This window comes from Dipodomys spectabilis, unplaced genomic scaffold (assembly GCF_019054845.1).
Source record: "Dipodomys spectabilis isolate Male_0828 unplaced genomic scaffold, ASM1905484v1 ptg000043l, whole genome shotgun sequence".
Classification (NCBI taxonomy): Eukaryota; Metazoa; Chordata; class Mammalia; order Rodentia; family Heteromyidae; genus Dipodomys; species Dipodomys spectabilis.
Window position 1 is genome coordinate 7768817 of NW_024870720.1, and position 19501 is coordinate 7788317.

Consider the following 19501-nt stretch of genomic DNA (forward strand, 5'->3'; position numbering starts at 1 on the left):
CAGCAATGGTGTTGTTATATTTTAATGTTAAATACTTGCTGAAAATGACATAGTTGGCATTTACTTCAAATAAGTTGAGAACCAATGAGTTCATTTCGATAAATACATGATGAGATGCACATAGGCATCACATCCTTGTGTCCTCTCCTAAGAATGCGCTCCTTTGTGCTCACTGTGTGAGAACGCCTAAGTCCTGCAATGTTCACCATGTCCCAGTTAACTTTGGACCTAGCTTCCTTATATGAGAGAAAATAGTGCTGTTGGTCTCTCTCGGCTTCGTTTACCCCACTTAACATGATCTGTTCTAGGTCCATCCATTTCCCCACACATGACATATTATTCCTTCTAATGGCTGTGTACAGTCTCATTGTGAATAGGCACCACATTTTTGGGCTCCACTCATCAATCATAGGTAATCCTAGCCCCTTGGAAAGCTGAGAAAGGGAGGATTGCTGTTTGAGGCCAGCCTGGACACTGAGGTTCATGAAACCTTCTGACCAATTACTGGACACAGTGCCACTGTGTGTCCTTTGTCCCATAAGAAGGTGGGACCCAGTTTAAGCATGTGCCAAGGCAAAAAGCGACACCTTCCAAAAATAACCAGAACAGGGCTGAAGGTGTGGCTCCCCCTCCTCCTCCATCAAGCACAAGAAGGAAGGTAAAGATTTTATGTTCACTGGTAGGTAAAATCAGAATTGGAATACATAAAAACAAGTGCATTGAAAAGCTTTTCAGGTTTTGAGAAAGGAAATCCATCATAATGAACAAACACTCAAGGATTCCTTCAAGCCAGGCACTAGTGTCTCAGCTGTAATCCTAGTGATTCAGGAGGCTGAGATCTGAGCATTTGAGAATCTCAGTTCGAAGCCAGCCCAGGCAGCAAAGGCTGTGAGACTCTCATCTCCAATTAACTACCAGAAAGCTGGAAGTGGAGCTGTGACTCACAGTGGTAGAGTGCTAGCCCAAGCAGAAAGCAACTCAAGAGATACCATCCAGGCCTTGAGTTCAAGCCCCAGGACCAAAAATAAACTCATCAAGTGTTCTATATAGGAGCACTATCACTTCAAATTATCCAACCAATTAATAAAAAAAATTGCTGTGTGCATATTCACAACTCCTTTTCAAGAATTAGTCTGAAAACAAGAATTAGTATGATTGTGAGCAAGCTGCTTAACATCGTCATGCCTCAGTTTCCCCCACTACTGTTATGAGGACTAAACTTATGACATCTTAAAAGAGTAGATTTCTTTCCATGTATTATGATTGAGACCTGCAAACCACAGTTGGGGTAGAGGTCAAGGAGAGGTACCTTGATTAACTAGGAAAGTGTAAAGTCTTTGTGGGAGGCTGTTCCTCGAGGTACTTTCCTTAATGGTGTGACTCAATGACATCACAACCATCTGGGAGATTACTTCCCATCTGGGGTTGATTCAGGACACCAGCTGGTGACGGTATGTGCAAGAGCAGGCCCATCTCAAGGTTCAAAGTTATTAGGTGAATTATGATTGTTCTCCAAGCTGACCATACAATCCCATCTCTCATAGCCATTGATTGGTTAAAGGATGGGTGTAGAATGATGTATAAGAGAATTCAAAAAAAAAAGAATTCAATCCAAGTTTTCATTATTATAAAGAGGCACATGGTAGAGTGCACTCTTCTCCAGCTGTACTTTGTGAGAATTTGTGATGCCTGGAAGTGCAGTCATGTTGAAACCAGGAAGAACCAGGCTAAAATCCTATGATGGACAATTAGGAACAGAGAAGAACGAATGTTCTCCATAATACCACTGAGTCCTAGAACCAACCCCAGAGTGATCTTTAGCAGCTTTTTCTTTGTGTGATAGTAAGCTGCTTTTGGTTGAAGTTTTTGATTACATTTTCCAGAATAGGTAACATGTTCAGAGAGATCTTGTTATTTTTCTCAGCTGGTAAGTAGCAGAGCCAGCTTTTAGATGGAGCTCTGCATGCCTTTGTTAAATCAAGTGACATTTCTCCAGCAGTTTTGGGAGTCAGAAGAAGCGGAGACTTCAGTGGGTTTAACCAGGGTTGGTGACTGACAAGCAGGTATGGCAATGGGAGGGAGGGGGAATTTGGGCCATGCATAAGGTTGAAGTGGTTGAGTGAAATACTGGGTGAATAAGGAGTAAGTGGAATCTAGGGGTGTGCTGATAGACTAGGGAAAAGAGGTGAGTCATGAAGTGGAACCTGAGTTTTTTTTCTAGGCTTGTCTAGACCTTTATCCTCCTATTTATACTTCTCACATAGCTGGGCTAACTGGTGTGAACCACTAGCCCTGCTTAAGAAGATGGAATCTTCTTAGCTCTTTGTCTAAACTGGTCTTGAATGAAATCTTTCTGATCTCAGTCTTTAAGCAGATGGAATTTTACAGGTGTGAACCAACATAATTGGCCTCAATATTCTCTCTCTCTTTTTTTTTTTTTGGTGCTGGTCCTGAGGCTAGAACTTAGAGCTTTCATGCTGTCCCTGAGCTTTTTTTGTTGTTGTTTTGGTTATTGGTCATGGGGCTTGAACTGTGGGCTTGGGCACTGTCCCTCAGCTCTTCAGCTCAAGGCTAGTGCTCTACCACTTGAGCCACAGTGCCACTTCTGGTTTTCTGGTAGTTAATTGGAAATATGAGTCTCATGGACTTTCTAAACCATGCTGGCCTTGAACCGCTATCCTCAGATCTCATCTTCCTGAGTAGCTAGGATTACAGGCTGAGCCATCAGGGCTCAGCTCAATATTTACTTTTAAAGGATACAGAAGCAGATGCAAAACCTTCCTCACAATACATTCTAAGTAGCCATATTATTTTATCTACTAGATATCGCTTCCTAAATGCTGTATTTTTGTATGTACACTAAAGCATGTCCAAGAAGTAAGTAGAACAGATTCTGGGTTGGTTTTTTTTTTGGGTCCGGTCAAGGGGCCTGAACTCTGGGCCTGGGCGCTGTCCCTCAGCTCTTCAGCTCAAGGCTAACGCTCTACCACTTGAGCCACAGCACCACTTCCGGCTTTTTTTTTTCTTTTTGCTTATGTGGTGCTGAGGAATCGAACCCAGGGCCTCATGCATGCGAGGCAAGCGCTCTGCCACTGAGCCACCTTCTCAGCCCCAGATTCTGGGTTGTTGATAACTCCGCTTCATGCAATGTCTACTTCAGAAGGCAGAGAAGTATTTAATATTTACTTATATTCTCCAAAGAGCTTACATGCCCTGTAGGGAGATAAGAGTCTCATGGACCTTCCTGTCTGGGCTGGCTTTGAACCACAATCCTCATATCTCAGTCTCCTGAGTAGCTAGGATTTACAGGTGTGAGTGACTGGCACCTGGCTTTCTTTGCCTTGTTTTATATAACACAAATTGTATAGGCATAACTTGTTGTTTTTTGTTTTTTGTTTTTTTGAGGGGTCCAGTGGTGGGGCCTGAACTCTGGGCCTGGACGCTGTCCCTTAGCTCTTCAGCTCAAGGCTAGCGCTCTACCACTTGAGCCACAGCACCACTTCCAGCTTTTTTCTTTTTGCTTATGTGGTGCTGAGGAACCGAACCCAGGGCCTCAAGCATGCAAGGCAAGCGCTCTACCACTGAGCCACCTTCCCAGCTCTATAGGCATAACTTGTCAGAACACTCCTTAAAGTCTTCCTTGCCCATGTATTTTTTCTGTCTCCCATTCTCATATCTTGTAGATACCCCAAGGCTTTTTTTGTCTCCATATTTCCTGCTTTGACCCTTCATTACAACCCTGACATGTATGCCAGGTGTGGCCTCGTTAATAACGCTCCCTTTTGCTTTCCATTGGTTCTCTGAGTAGAGAATAGCTTTGGGCCTTTCAGATACAAATCTCTCATATCAGGCTTTTGGTTTTACTTTCAGCTTTCCAAATTTCCCATTTATCCAATTTACAAAATAATCCAATGAAAGGGAAATGATCAGGGTACAAATGATGTTTTGTTATTAGGAGGAGGAAGGAAATTATGCATACTCCCACACTAATAATTTTTGTTGTTGCTTCACATGAAGAATTTCTCAAAGATTTGTTGTTGTTTTTTCAGTCGGTTGTGGGGCTTGAACTCTGGGCTTGGGCGCTATCCCTCAGCTCTTCAGCTCAAGGTGAGCACTCTACCACTTGAGCCACAGCGCCACTTCCAGTTTTCTAGTGGTTGATTAGAGATAAGAGTCTCACGGACTTTCCTGCCTGGGCTGGCTTTGAACCGTGATCCTCAGATCTCAGCCTCCTGAGTAGCTAGGATTACAGGTGTGAACCACTGGCACCTGGGTGTTTTTGTCTTTTTGGTGCTTGAACTCAGGGCCTGGACACTGTCCTTGAGCTAAAGGCTAGCACTGTACCACTTTTAGCCTCAGCACTACTTCCAGCTTTCTGGTGGTTGATTGGAGATAAGAGTCTTACAGACTTTTGTGGCCTGGGCTGGCTTTGAACCGCCATCCTCATATCTCTCTTCTGAGTAGCTGGGATTACAGACTGCTACCAGTGCCCAGCTTGAATTTTTGAAAGCTTTTATAAAAAAAGAATATCAGGTTATCTTGGGACAGGCCTTGGGGAGTATTAAATATGAGAGATACTTTATTTTTATTGAGTAGTTTTTCTTTCCCCTCAAACTGTGTATCCCATTCTTTTTAAAAGTAGACACAGCATATACATACATATATATATATATAAATATATACATATATAATTATAATGAAATACCATCATTGATACTACAGTGAATTGTTTAATGTATACATTATAAATTTTAAATCAACACATAGTAAATAGTACATATTTATGGGGTACAGTGTGATATTTTTAAATGCACCACTGTGTAATGATCAGATTAGGGTAAATTATGTATTTTGTTTTATTGCACTTCAGATTGCTTTCAAGAGCCAAATGTCAGATCATTGAACTAACATCTGTGATGATCCAATGTTTTCAGGAAAGGTACTCAGCTACTTTTTTTTTTATCATCTTGAATTGGTACTCTAATTCTAACATGAGTAACAGGGCTTTTCATGTGAAGCCAGGTTTAACAGATGCAAATTTTGGAGCTGAATAAAGTCTTACATTAAATCATTAAATTCTAGGCAGGAATGATGAAAGAAAGGCCATATTTCAACCTGTCCTGACAGAATTCCTGAGTCTCAAGTCTCAGTGTTAAAGAGAAACATCTTGCACATTTAGAGGTCCTTCACAAATGGAAACTAAAACCTGCCCAGGCATAAAATCATGGACTCACATTCATAGCTTAAGAAAAGCACCATCCACTAGCTCCACACCATCTACCTGTTAGGGTGAAAGAGAGAAAGAATAGAGCATCCATCTTCTACCCCAAAGGAACAATGAGAAGAAGATTCTAAATGACAAATTCTAAACAAATTAATTTGTAAAAAAAAAAAAACCTCTAATATATATATATATATATATATATATATATATATATATATATTTAACTCAACAATTCTGCATAATTCTCATGGAAAGAAAACAAAAGTCTCAAGGTAACTACGTATCTGCTGGGATCTATTTTGTTTATGCAGTAAGCTTTGTAGTGGGAAAAACTAGAAACCAAGTGCATGCCCTTGCCAGGAATGCTTGAGCAGGCTGTGTTGTCTCCATACTGTGAAATACGCAGCCATTAGAAGGGATGAACTGGTCCTGTTCTAGCTATCTATTGTCATATAATAAATTCCCCATAACTTAGTGGCATAAAATGAAATTTTATTATAGTCATGGACTCTGGGGTGTCAAGAATATCATTCAGGACAACAGAAACTATCAGGCAATGGAGGTGGTTTGTCTCTTCTTCATTGTGTGAAGTCTCATTAGACAATAAAAAAGCTGAGCAGGATCCATGGTAGGTTCTGGCCATCTGGGGGCCTCTTCACTGACATATCTGGCAGTTTAGCTGTTGACTCAAGATCTAACCTTAAGTCTAAATCAGTTAGAACTTCTACGTATGGGTCCCTCTGTAGCTGGGGTCCCCTCAATGGAGTGTCGGGAAGAAGGAGGGGAGAATTCTCTTTGCTAATCTAGCTCACTCAGCCTTGCTTCTGACATTTTCTGTTTGTCACGATGGTTCAAGAAGAGGAAAAAAGATTCCACATGTTTATGGGAGTGTGACAGGTTCTAGAAAAGCATGTACAGAAGCACATGTTATACATTCCTTTGGATAAGGCAATGTGCTACAGATCCCTATCAGCTTATTTAGAGGACAATCCATGATGTATTATTGTTAAATAAGAAAACAAAAAAAATCTGAAACTTTTATTTTGTCTCTCCAAATAGTTGTGATTATATAAACAGAGAAGGCTTAAAAAAAAAAAAAACCCAAACCAAACAGCAAGTAACCTCTGGGTGCTGGTGGCTCACACTTGTAAACCTAGCTACTCAAGAGAATGGAATTCAGATGATCACAGTCCAGTGGTTTCCAGGTTGTAAGTCTTAATTATAAACAACAGTGAAAGATTACTTTCTGAGGTCTAAATGTTACCTCCTCTCACTTCCTCTTCTTCCTCCTTCACCCCTTCTTCCTCCTCCTTCTTTTGTGCTGGTACTTGGACTTGAACTCAAGGCCTGGGCATTGTCCTTTAGCTTTTTCACTCAAGGCTGCCACCACTTGAGCCACAACTCCACTTCTTCGTGGTTAACTGGAGATAAGAGTCTCACAGACTTTCCTGTTGGGGTTAGCTTCAAACCCACATTCTCCGATCTCAGACATCTGAGTAGCTAGGGTTTGACATGAGCCACTGGCCCTTGGCTACATTCTTCTTGATGTACTAATATGGCCTTTTGTTTAGGGGGACACACTATCAGGTAGGTATGATTAAGTAACACAGTTGCTCTTCTCAGCACTTCTACGGGGCCAATTATGGACAACTTGCTTGCTGCGTTGGGGTATTCTCCCAATCACTAATATTCTGCAGAGGTTAGAAGAAGAGAGTCACCCAAGGCTTACTACTTTGGGGTTCTTCAGTCATCCATTGAGCAGAAGTTAGCCAAAGGGCTTACAACATCTATAGAACTCTCTAGGGGCAAAGAGAATAAGTATCCCTGGGACTGTGGATGACTGTTTTCCTTGTAATCCTCCATAGATTGAGGTTCTCCTAGTGGCAGCAATAATTTAGAATTGTGATATATTTGAGGACCTTGTTACAACTTGACCACAAGAGGTCAGAAATTAGCCCATGAATACTGCCCCTAAATGTTCATTTTTCAGATCAGGTTCAAGGTACATACTAATGTCTTTAAAAGGCATTTAAAGTTTAAAGGAACCTCTTGTAGCTCTATTTATTTTTGGTACCCTTTTAAAAAGCAGCTGGATAACTTGTAATAACTTGCTCTCATCATTCACCTCTATTTTTTTCTGTGTGTGTTTTGCCTACTAACTAGACACACTGGCTATCCATCCCCACTCCCATTTAAGTGCTCACAAATAGCACCAGCTTTAAAGATTACAAAAGAAAATGAAAACAAAACAAATGAGGTAGATTCTAGAAAGGACAAAGCATTCGCTCATAGACAGTTTCTGGTTTTTGTGCTCTAATTGGAACCTGTTGACTGTTTTTTCAGCTGAATCTTTCTGGTTCAGATGCTACCAAATGAGGTTATTTCTTATTTAGTAGAGATATCAGGTTATATAATTACTTGAAAGATTTAGTTCATGGGTCAGGAGCCATTTAATGTATTTTGTTTAGTGAAAGCTTTTCCACTTTGGCTTCCTATTTGTGTGCTTGAAACTGAGACATAAAATTTATTCTTGAGATAATGATTAGGTAGATTTCCTATTTGGGTTCTTGTTTTGAGAATGCTATTTTGGTATTTTGGAGAAAGCAGACTGGCATATTTTATTTTGTGTCCTGGTGAGTGATTTTCTTATTTTACAGGGGAGTTCAGGTAAACTGTTTAGATTGGACATGTGGTTGGGTTGTATGTTTAAAGGACTGAATATCCCTTTTTTTTTTTTGTTTTGGTCAGTCGTGAACTCTGGGCCTGGACACTGTTCCTGAGTTCTTCAGCCCAGGGCAAGCACTCTATCACTTGAGCCACAGCGCCACTTCCGGTTTTCTGGTGGTTAATTGGAAATAAGAGGCTCTCAGACTTTCCTGCCCAGGCTGGCTTTGAACTGCAATCCTCAGATCTCAGCCTCTGGAGTAGCAAGGATTACAGGCGTGAGCCACCAGTGCCTGGCTTGGGTATCCTTTTTAATCAGTCTGTCTTCTCTTCTTGACAAATGGCTCCACAATTGAGTTCCGCATTTGTGTGGATCATGCTTGTAGAAAACAGGAGTGAGCACTGTGAGATCACCAAGCCCCTTTGGAGGACAAGGTGCCATTGTGTGTCTCCCCTGCTGCTGCTGGCCTTGACTCCTGCTAACTTTGCCAACAGGGACAGCGTTAGGAGTAGTCACACAACATGGCCAGGAAATGGTTTAAGGTCAGCACTGACACCTGGGCTTTGGATCGCCCCTAAGGTGTGGGTGGATGTTAGGATATGGAAATCCTAAATTCAGAATGGTATTTGAGTTAGAGGTAAGATCTTTATTGAGGGACGTTTGAGCCATAATCCAGTGTGACTTGTATCCCTATAAAAAGGAGAAATTTGGACACAGAAAAACGGACAGGGTGCTGATGGCTCACACCTGTAACCCTAGCTATTCAGGAGGCTGAGATCTGAGTATCCTGGTTTGAAGCCAGCCTGGGCAGCAAAGTCCATGAGACTCTTATCTCCAATGAACCACCAAAAACCCAGAAGTGAAGCTGTGACTCAAGTGGTAGAGCATTAATCTTGAGCATAAAAGCTCAGTGACAGGACCAGGCCCTGCGTTTAAACCCCATGTTGGACAAAAAAAAAGAAAAGAAAAATGGATAAGAGGGAAGACGATATGATGAGGTGGTGGGAGAAGATGGCCACACAAGCCCAAGAGAGAGTCAAGGGCAGATTCTTCCCTTACAGTCTTGAAGTTTGGAACTCTCCAGGCAATGTAATTTTGCATTTCAGCCAAAAAGACTGGTGTAAGTCACCAAGCCGCTGTCCCAGCAACCAAATACGGTGAGGTTGAATCAATGCCACTCCGCAGTGTGAGTTTCTATCTGTGAGAAGCCATTTTACTGCCACCTTCCTGAGAGATTGCATCTTAATCTCCTGATACCAGGCCAAGCTCAAGAAGTTTTAACGTTTGTCGACTGAACAAGCAAATGTTGATACGGAATCTATCAGTTTTTTCAAAAGCCAGCCTAATAATTCTTTTTTTTTTTTTTTTTGTCGGCCGTGGGGCTTGAACTCTGGGCCTGGGCTCTGTCCCTTAGCTCTTCAGCTCAAGGCTAGTACTCTACCACTTGGCGCTGTAGTGCCACTTCTGGTTTTCTGGTGGTTTATTGGAGATAGGAGTCTCACGGTCTCTCCTGCCCGGGCTGGCTTTGAACCGCGATCCTCAGATCTCAGCCTCCTGAGTAGCTAGGATTACAGGCGTGAGCCACCAGCACCCGGCTCCAGCCTAATAATTCTGCAGTGATCGCTGGCACTGGATTCAGGTAGACACCTTGATGTTGACAATTTCTTTCCCATCTCTACCCTCTCCAAGAGTGAAGGAGGGTCTTTACTCCAGTCTAACCATCAGTAGAGGACGCCCCTTGCAATCAGGTTCCTAGTCTCCTCCAAGGGGTTGGTTGGTTTAGGGGCCTTCTGTTCTTCCACCACAACCAATTTCTGGAACCCCTAGTGTGAGCAAAATGGAAACTCCAAGTTGCAATAGTCATATGACTACCCTGACCCCAGGAACTTTCTGGAAGGCACCTGCAATGATCACAGGTCTGTATGAGGATTCTTAGTGTGATCTCAGCCACGATAGGTGCTGTGCGGAGACAGACCCTGCCTTCAGCATTTCACGCAAAAGCAAAAAAACCCAAGAGGACGCCATTGCCGTGTCATTGCTTTATTATAATTACTGCATGTGAGATAGGGGGAGAGTTAGCAGGGGAGGGCAGGGAAAGTTCACAGCTCAGAGCATCTGAGAGACATGTAGGGAGCTGTGCTCTAGACAAGGAGATGGCACGCATGACGCTCAAAGCTATGGCTAGAAGCTGAAAGCAGGCTGTTGTTACCGGATGTCTAGTTGTGAGAGTAGTCTAGCTAGTTCTGCTCTCACTGTGTGGTCTCCATGCAGAGCCTGGGGCAGGACCATAAACAGTTTGCATATTGCCCCTCCTGGAACCCAAGCACAGGCGCATTTCTGAGAGTCTAACTTCTCTCCCACCCTCTCCTCTCTTCTTACCTCCTTTTCCTTTGCACGTTTCTCCCTTTTTCTAGAAAGGAGTACAAGAAATGGAAGGTATAAAATTGAGACTTTTAACCATGGATTTTTTTTTGGACTTACTTCTGATTCTAAAAGTAATACTGCTTGCTAGGAAAACACTAATAATAACAAATAGTTTAGTTATTTACTTGTCTATGCTGTGTATACAAATTAAATATAGATGTACTAGATATTGAACTTAGATCTTCCCACACACACAACAAGTATTTTACCACTCGGGCTGCACTCCTAGCCCAACATCTAGCCTTATTTCTTTTCTTTTCTAGTTTTGTCTGATCTTTTCTTTTTAATTAGTGCTGGTACTGTGGTTTGAGCCCAGGGCCTGGGTGCCATCCCTCAGTAGAGGCCTCTCTCATACATCTGACCCCTAGTCTCCTCTGAGAAACCTCTCTTCTCCCACTACAGTCAATTCTTTCTGGAACTCTAAGTGTGAGCAGTGGTGCTATCCCACCTGAGCCTTTATTTCTGATGTTGTGCTAGTTAATTGGAGGTAAGAGTCTCTCAGATTTATCTGTCTGGGCTGATGTTGAATTGTGATTCTCAGATCTCAGCCTCCTGAGTAGATAGGATTACAGGTGTGAGCCACTAGTGCCTGGCTCATATTAGCCATTTTTATTCTTAAAAATTCTTTGGCTAAATCTTTGTCTTCATTTCCCACTCTTCCACTGGTTATGGATGGCCTTGGCCTTCTCTGCTGCCTTCTTTCGCGTTCTTTTTTCCCTTTGCAATGAGCTCAACCCTTTCTTTCAAGTCATTTCTTCAGATAGTAACTTTTCTGAAAACTTGATTTTTTGAGGGATGGGTGAGAATGTAAAAACTGATCAGGAATGCATTGTATTCATAAACTGCTTTGCCATTTGCGTGACACAACCATCACAACTGTATGTGCAAGAAGAAAGTTGACTTCCCCCTTCTCCTCCGTGTGAATGAGAAACAGAACTCAGAGGTAGGTGTTCCAGGGCTACAGGCAGCAATGTGCGTACCGGGGCACTTAGTTTTCTTCTTTGTTCCTCCAAGCATAGCTCATGGCCTCCACTTCATCTCAGTCGGCTGCTCAGAGAAAGGGAGCACCTGTTCTCATTCGAGACCTTCCTGGAGATTGCTGGCTGTGGCTTACATCCCGTTAGCCAGAATTGCATCCAGCTGAAAGGAAAGCTAAGCGACCATGCACTTAGTTAAAAATGAAGCTCTGTGGAGGAATCCACAGTCTCTGTCACATGCAAGCCACGTTTTCTATCTTGTGAACAGGTATTTTCAATTGAGACATAAAAAAATAGAAAATGCCTGCAGAGTAATAGAGAACCACGTAATGTGTCCATACAAGCATATTTCTCTTCCACATATTTCTCTTCCCAAACGTGCATCATTTCTTTTGTGGTGAAAACCTTTCCCAACTTCTATTAAGCATTTTGAATAGCACACAAGAGGTAATTGTTTGTTTGGGACTGGGGCTTGAAGTCAGGGCCCTGATGCTCTCACATGACTTTATCACTAAGTCTGGCACGCTACCATTTGAGCCATAACTCTACCTCTGGCTTCTTGCTGATTAATTGGAGATAAGACTCTCACAGGTTTTCTTTTGTGGGTTGGCTTTCAACCATGATCCTCAGATTTCAGCCTCCTGAGTAGAGTTAGAGTGCTGGCAAGGAGACACTTTTTGAGCTTGTGGCAAGATCATTCTCAGAGGTACAAAAATGTGTTTGTTAGGGTGATGAGAGGACTTGGTGATAAGAAGTAAGACTGAAAACACAGGCGGAGGTGGTGAGGGACTGGATAAGCCAGGTGGGCAAAACTGGCTTTTATCTTGAGGGTGGTAGGGAGCCAAGTATATGCTTATGTTTGATACAGCGTCTTTGTGAAATTTAGGCTAATGCCTGTGTATTTGAGTTACTGTATTTGATATTTTTAAAATGTAAAAAATGCTAACCTGTGAGAATTTAGTACCCCAGTGCCCTAAGACAAATTCAGTTAGTGTTTTGGCACTATTTCCTGACGTCTTTTTTGTTGTGTTTTTTGCATTTTTGTTTTTTGGTTGGTTGTGGGCCTTGAACTCAGAGCTGGGTGATGTCCCTGAGCCTCTTTGTGCTCAGGGATAGTGATCTACCACTTGAGCCACATGCCACTTCTGGTTTTTGAGTGGTTTATTGGAGATAAGAGTTTCACAGGGACTTTCATGCTCAGGCTGGCTTCAAACCATGATCCTCAGATCTCAGCCTCCTGAGTAGCTAGGATTACAGGCGTGAGCCACCAGCACTCAGCCAGTCGTAGTTAATTGTATTCATAGGATGTCAAGTTCTGGGTTTGTTTAGTTTAGTTTTGTTTTCATGAACTTACATCATGAGCACATGGTCATATGATCTTCCCAAATATATTTTATTTTATTAAAAAATTTTATTGTTATTATAAAGGTGATGTACAGAGGGATTGCAATTACGTAGGTCAGGTAAAGAGTACATTTCATTTTAGAACATGTAACCCTTCCCCTCTCTCTCTTTCCCAGTTTTTCCCTCCCATCCCCCCCATAAGAAGTATAGTTCATTTTCAACATCATGTCTAGGAGTGCCACTGCGGCATTTGTTCACCTTTTGTCTCTCCATTTCTGTGGCTCCCCTTGCTCTCCCCAAATATTATTTAAATGTCTGTATAATGTCCCAGTAAAACAATTTACAAGCTGTTTCTATGTATCATTCTACACTATTGACTACTTAGGTTGAGTGTTAGCTAAGTTCCTTTATGTTGACAGCTTCAGCCTCAGGTTGTATTGGCACTTATTTATTTTTTTGGTTGCCAGTCCTGGGACTTGAACTCAGGTCTGGGTGCAGTCCGAGAATTTTTTTTTTTTTTTTTTGTTGGTCGTGGGGCTTGAACTCTGGGCTTGGGCACTGTCCCTGTGCTCTTCAGCTCAAGATGAGTGCTCTACCACTTGAGCCACAGTGCCACTTCCGGTTTTCTAGTGGTTTATTGGAGATAAGAGTCTCACTGACTTTCCTGCCTGGGCCGGCTTTGAACCGTGATCCTCAGATCTCAGCCTCCTGAGTAGTTAGGATTACAGGCATGAGCCACCGGCACCTGGTTGTCCAAGAAATTTTCGTTCAACGTTACCACTCTTGATCCTTGTCCAGCTTGTTTGGTAGTACATTGGAGATAAGAATCTCACTGACTTTTTGTTCTGTGCTGGCTTTGAACTGTGATCCTTAGATCTCAGCCTTCTGAGTAGCTAAGATTATAGGCGTGAGCCTCCAGCGCTTAGCCTGGTTTTTTTTTTTTTTTTTTTTTGGTCCGGTCGTGGGGCCTGAACTCTGGGCCTGGGCGCTGTCCCTCAGCTCTTCAGCTCAAGGCTAGTGCTCTACCACTTGAGCCACAGCACCACTTCCGGAATTTTTTTCCTGCTTATGTGGTGCTGAGGAATCGAACCCAGGGCCTCATGCATGCAAGGCAAGCACTCTACCACTGAGCCACCTTCCCACCCCCCAATTTTTTTTATTATTAGCTTTAAGTAGTTGTACAAAGAAGTTCCCATTCTACAAACAGTATATGAGTACAAAGTGTCTGACAGCATTGTCACCCATCTCTCTTAACCCATCCCTTCTCTCACTTTACATACATTTCACATATTTCACAGTATTGTGGAATAGTGATACTTAAGAGTCACACACACATTGTAACTTTCACAAGGCAGGCCTACGATTTAAATTCAGGGTCTTGGGCTTTCTATGCAAGCACGCTACCGCTTGAGCCATGCCCCACTTCACAATCCTTTGTGCTTTAGTTATTTTTCACATAAGTTCTCATTTTCCTCCCTCTTGTCACCCCTCCCCCTCCCTCGGCTGCCTGAATGAAATCTTCCTAATTACAGCGTCTGTGCAGTGGGGATCACACATCCACCAGTTTGGCTGGCTTATTAATTAAGAAGACGTCTCAGAAGACTTTTGCCCAGACTGGCCTCAAACCATGATCCTCCTGATCTCCAATTCCTAAGTAGCTGGGATTATACATATAAGTCATGGTGTTCAGCCTTCAGGTTTTTGTTATTACAGCATTAGAAGATACTCAGTTTTAAATATTGGAAAAACAACGATGGCTTGACTAATACCGCCACTAATTATTTCACACACTAAAACTTACGAGGCGGTCAAATCTTTGCCACTGTCTCTCTGTAGCTTTCTTAGCTTTCCTGCCTCTTAAGATGGCAGCTGTGGCTCTCAGAGGATTGCACTTGAGTATAGCATGTAAAGCATGAAAAGAAAGCAGGATTTCTGGATCCCGCTCTTCCCGATCCCCCTGGTGACCAAACATGAGACTCCCTGGAATGCTGCATTGACTAGATCAGGGTGGTGTGGTCACTCATAGCTGCAAGGGAAGCTGGGAAGCCAGATTCTTTTTCATTCCCAGTGACTGGACGACAGGAAAACCCTTGGACAGCGCACTTTATCCATCTCAAAATAGAAGTTATTCTAGAAAGAAGAAAGGACCTGGACCTGAGAATAGGCAGGTAGTAGTCATGTATACTAAACACTGAGACTTACTGCAGAGACCATGAAAACCACAGAAATGGATTTTTTGAGTGAAAAAAAAAATCTCAAAACCTGCCTGTATGTTACATGAGCCAGAACAGAGAGAGATTCTCCAAATAGCCCTGTGGTGATTACACATTACTTTTTTTTTAAACATCAAAACCACATCTGCCTTTCTTTTTCAAATAAAAAATTCCCAGCAAACCAAAAGACTGAAGTGAAACGAAATACATTAGAGAATCACAGCAAGTATAAAGTATATGTCAATAGCACTTATTTAAAAGCCGATTATAATGTTTACCTTTCTGATGATCAAACATGTGTACAGTATAAAAAATGGACAAGAAAAGGAAAACATGAAAAATATCTCTTTAGTTTCACATGGAGAGACTCTCTCCTATTACTATTTGGTATAATCATTCTTAGACTTTCAGACACATAGGTTGAAATAATTTTTGGGCATAAAAATTTGGATTTTACTCTTCAGCATATTTAGTTTATAGTTTGACTCTTCTAAAATAACAGATTTTTCTCTACTGTTTTGTTTCGCTTTATTCAATGTCTATATCTTGTGCTAGAAAGAATTTGGAAAAATCTTTTTTTTCCCAGGAGGGAACATGCTACAGGAACAAACTGATGCAGACAGCTCTCTCACTGGCTGTGTGGCTTTATGCAACTTGCTTAAGCTCTCTAAGTTTCTGTTTTCTTATTTATGAAATGAAGACAATGATAATGTTTTCCCCCATTTTATGGTGCTCTTGTGATGATCAAATATGGAAATCTTTATAAAAGTAATATTTGTTTATTATAAATAATTTTTAAGCATTTTTATTAGCTTACATTATACAGAGAGGAATTTCATTGTTATACTTTTATACATTTTTTTTTTTTGGTCCGGTTGTGGGGCCTGAACTCTGGGCCTGGGCCCTGTCCCTCACCTCTTCAGCTCAAGGCTAGTGCTCTACCACTTGAGCCACAGCGCCATTTCCGGCTTTTTTCTTTTTGCTTATGTGGTGCTGAGGAATCGAACCCAGGGCCTCATGCATGCAAGGCAAGCGCTCTACCACTGAGCCACCTTCCCAGCCCCCCCTTTTACACATGTTTATAATACATTCTAATCAATTTTACATAAAAGTAATTGTGTGTGTGTGTGTGTGTGTGTGTGTGTGTGTGTGTGTGTGTGTGTGTATGTACTGGGTCTTGAACTCAGGACCTGGGTGCTATCCCTGAGTTGCTTTTATCCAAGGTTAGTGCTCTACCACTTGAGCCACAGCTCCACTTCTGCCTTTGTTTGGTAGTTTTTATTGGAGATAAAGAGTCTCAGACTTTCCTACCTCAGCTGGCTTTGAACTGTGATCCTCAGATCAGAAAAGTCCATGAGACACTTATCACCAATTAACTACACACACACACACACACACACACACACACACACACACACACAAGCTGAAAGTGAAACTTGCTGAAATGATAGAGGGCTAGCCTTGAACAAAAGAAGCTCAGGGACAGCACATAGGCTCTGAGTTCAAACTTCAGCACCAATACCTAAATAAATACACAAAATAAAATGAATTGAATGTAAAAGACAAACACTTCAAGTCAAAGTATAGTAATGTCAATATCATCCTTTCACAATGTTTTTTAAAGTTGTTATAATCTTTTAAATCCACGAGGCTAATTTAAAAGACAAGAATTGTCCAACAGAAAACTTCCATAGAGGGAGTTCTGCTCAAAATTGCTAAGCTATTTTGTTTTTGATAAACATTTTTTAAAAAATTAGTATTTTAACATGGAAACCAGTGTAAATATTTGCCTTTTAGTGTGGCATATTTTATATGGCAAAAATTTAACAGACTACTTGTTTATGATTAACAGTGAAATTTTGAATACGATTAAAGCAGAAAGTATTCACCTAGGAGAACTGACAAGTCTTGCCTTTTCTTCTCAATGATTGAAAAATGCACAGCAACACTATGAATAATAATAAGTTTAGCCGGAAGCCCCATCTTGCAATCGTTGACTGCACTTGTCATAAACATGTTTTCTTCTAGTAGTCATCAAGCATTTCCCACTACCTCTTTCTTTTTGAGTTCAGACACTGAATTAATTTCCCAGAAACCCCTCCCCCCACTGTCTTACTTCTGAATACTTCTTTATCACTCCAGAAAAAGATGGAGTGGCTAAATAGGCCAGAATGCCTTTTCCAACTCTGGGTTCTATCATAAGCTAAGACAGAATTTCTAGCAGATTTAAGGCAGAAACTTCTGGAATTCCTCACTTGGGGAGTCTATGTGAGAGCTGGTTGTGTGTCTGGTTGTGACCAAGTACATGTGACCCCGTCGGGGCTGAGTGACAGGAGGATGGCCTTGCTGGGCTTGGCTGTGGTCCATGGACTCTTGTGTGAATAGCTGTGTGAATAGTTGTGTGAATAGCTGCTGTAAAATCAATGGGTATTATGCGAAAACATGTTGCCTGTCAAGAAATGACAAGAGTTTTTAGAGAAAACTTAGGTAGGCTTGTTCAATGAACTTACAAACAACAACAACAACAACAATTTCTCCATCTGCTTTAGAAAAATCATATAGAAAAGCAGAAAGGAAACCATGAAAATCAATTATGGCCTGACTTACAAGGTTAGCCCATATGTGTTTGTATATATGTATATGGATGTTATCACAAGTTGGATTCAAGTTGTATAACTGGTTCCCTATCCCCCAACTGATAGTATATTGGGAGCAGATCCCTGTATCACGATTTATAGTGAGCTGGTACTGCAACTTCCTGAAACGGAGCCACCAGTGACCAATAGAAGACAGCTGTGCTAGGCACCTGTCTCCTTTTGAGCCCCTGACTATTTTTCCTACTAAGCAATGTGTGTGGTGCTGTCTCAACTAGACTACATAGCAGTTTGATTTATCCATGTACTTACTTCATCTAGAGACTGAATTGCAATTTACAAGTAAGTACAAACTTCCGCACGGATATCTCTCTATGAAAGTTTCATCAATACTAAAGAGAACAGAAATTACGTGTTTACTCAAGTGATTCAACGTTTATCATAGATATTTCTATGGAAATAAGTTAATTGAGGGCTGAGTTAAACCTTAATGGTAGAGAGCTTACTCATCATATAAAGCCCTGGGTTTGATTCCTAGCACAGGGGGGAAAAAAGCTATTGGGTATGATAGATAATCTGCCTAACGCTCTAGTCAAATTGTTCTAGATTTACCAACAGGTCATATATAAACTTCACATTAAAGTTAAGAAAATCCAAGGAGTAACTTTCTCTTGTTGAGCTGATTCACAACCATTTTAATTATTTTATTATCTTTAAGTAGTTGTACAAAGAGTCACCATTCAACAGATCAGTTTATAAGTATAATGCATCTTGATCCATATCACCCCTTTCATCATTCCTCCATCTTCACCAATCCTACCAGCCCCTCACTTTTCATTTCACAGAATATACATTGAAAATATTATTCTCAACCATTTAAAAAGCAACTGTAATTGGAATCTTTGAACACAAAAAAGCCTATATCCATTCAAAACCAAACGTCTACACATATTCCAGATATTTGTGTTTAAAAGTTTTTTTTTTTCCCCCTCCAGGCTAGTGCTCAACAACTTGAGCCTCAGCTTCATTTCCAGCTTCAGGGATGGATAACTGGAGATAAGAGTCTCACAGACTTTGCTGCCTGCGCTGGCTTCAAACTGCAATCCTCAGTTCTTAGCCTCCTGGTCAGCTAGGATGATAAGTATAAACCACTGGTGCCTGGATCTTTAAACATTTTTAAAGCTGCACCACTGGTCACTATTTTCAACTCAGAACCCAGCTAATGGGTGAGAAAGGGGTTGGTCAGAAGTAGCTAAGAATATAGATTTGAGTCACGAATGCCTGACTCCTGAGTGACTACTGACAAATTGTTCTTAGGATGTGGCTAAAAAGATTAAGAGAGCAGAGATTAACAAAGTGAAGAAGAGGAAAACAGCAATATAGTACTAACCTGACATTTTCTTCTTTGTTTTTTATTTGTCGGTTCATATAATTTATTGCAGTTAGCACACAGTTTAAAAATTCACCAACACACCAATAGTACAAAACTAAACAGCATTATAAGTTATTGCCCTCTCAGGAAAATAAAACATACTATGATCGTCAAGGCTAGATGTCAGTCTAAGTTTTAGAACAGAGGAAGAATGTGAAGCTAAGTACAGGAAAAAGCAATTGCTCACAATGACCACAAAAGAAAATCCCAAAGAAAGTCCACTTTCTCACAGACTCATTTTCTTTTTTCTTTTGTGGCCAGTGGTAGGGCTTGAACTCGGGGCCTTGGTGCTACTCCTGGCTCAAGACTAGTGCTCTACTACTTTGAGCCACAGCTCCACTTCTGGTTTTGAGGGAGTTACTTGGAGACAAGGGTTTCCCAAATTTTTCTCTCTAGGCTGGCTTCAAGATCCTCAGATCTCAGCCTCTTAGCCAGCCTGACATTTTCTGTTGGACACCTAAGTCCTGGTCATCTTTCTCTCTACATGCCAGTCAGCAGTCTATTATGAATATAGGACTCAAAGATACAGAGAAGAGATACAGAAAGGACCAGAGAGGTAAAGGGGTGAGCAAGTTGAGGGCTAGAGAAGAGAGGTGAGCTTGAATTTGGTTCCCTGTCATAGTAGGAG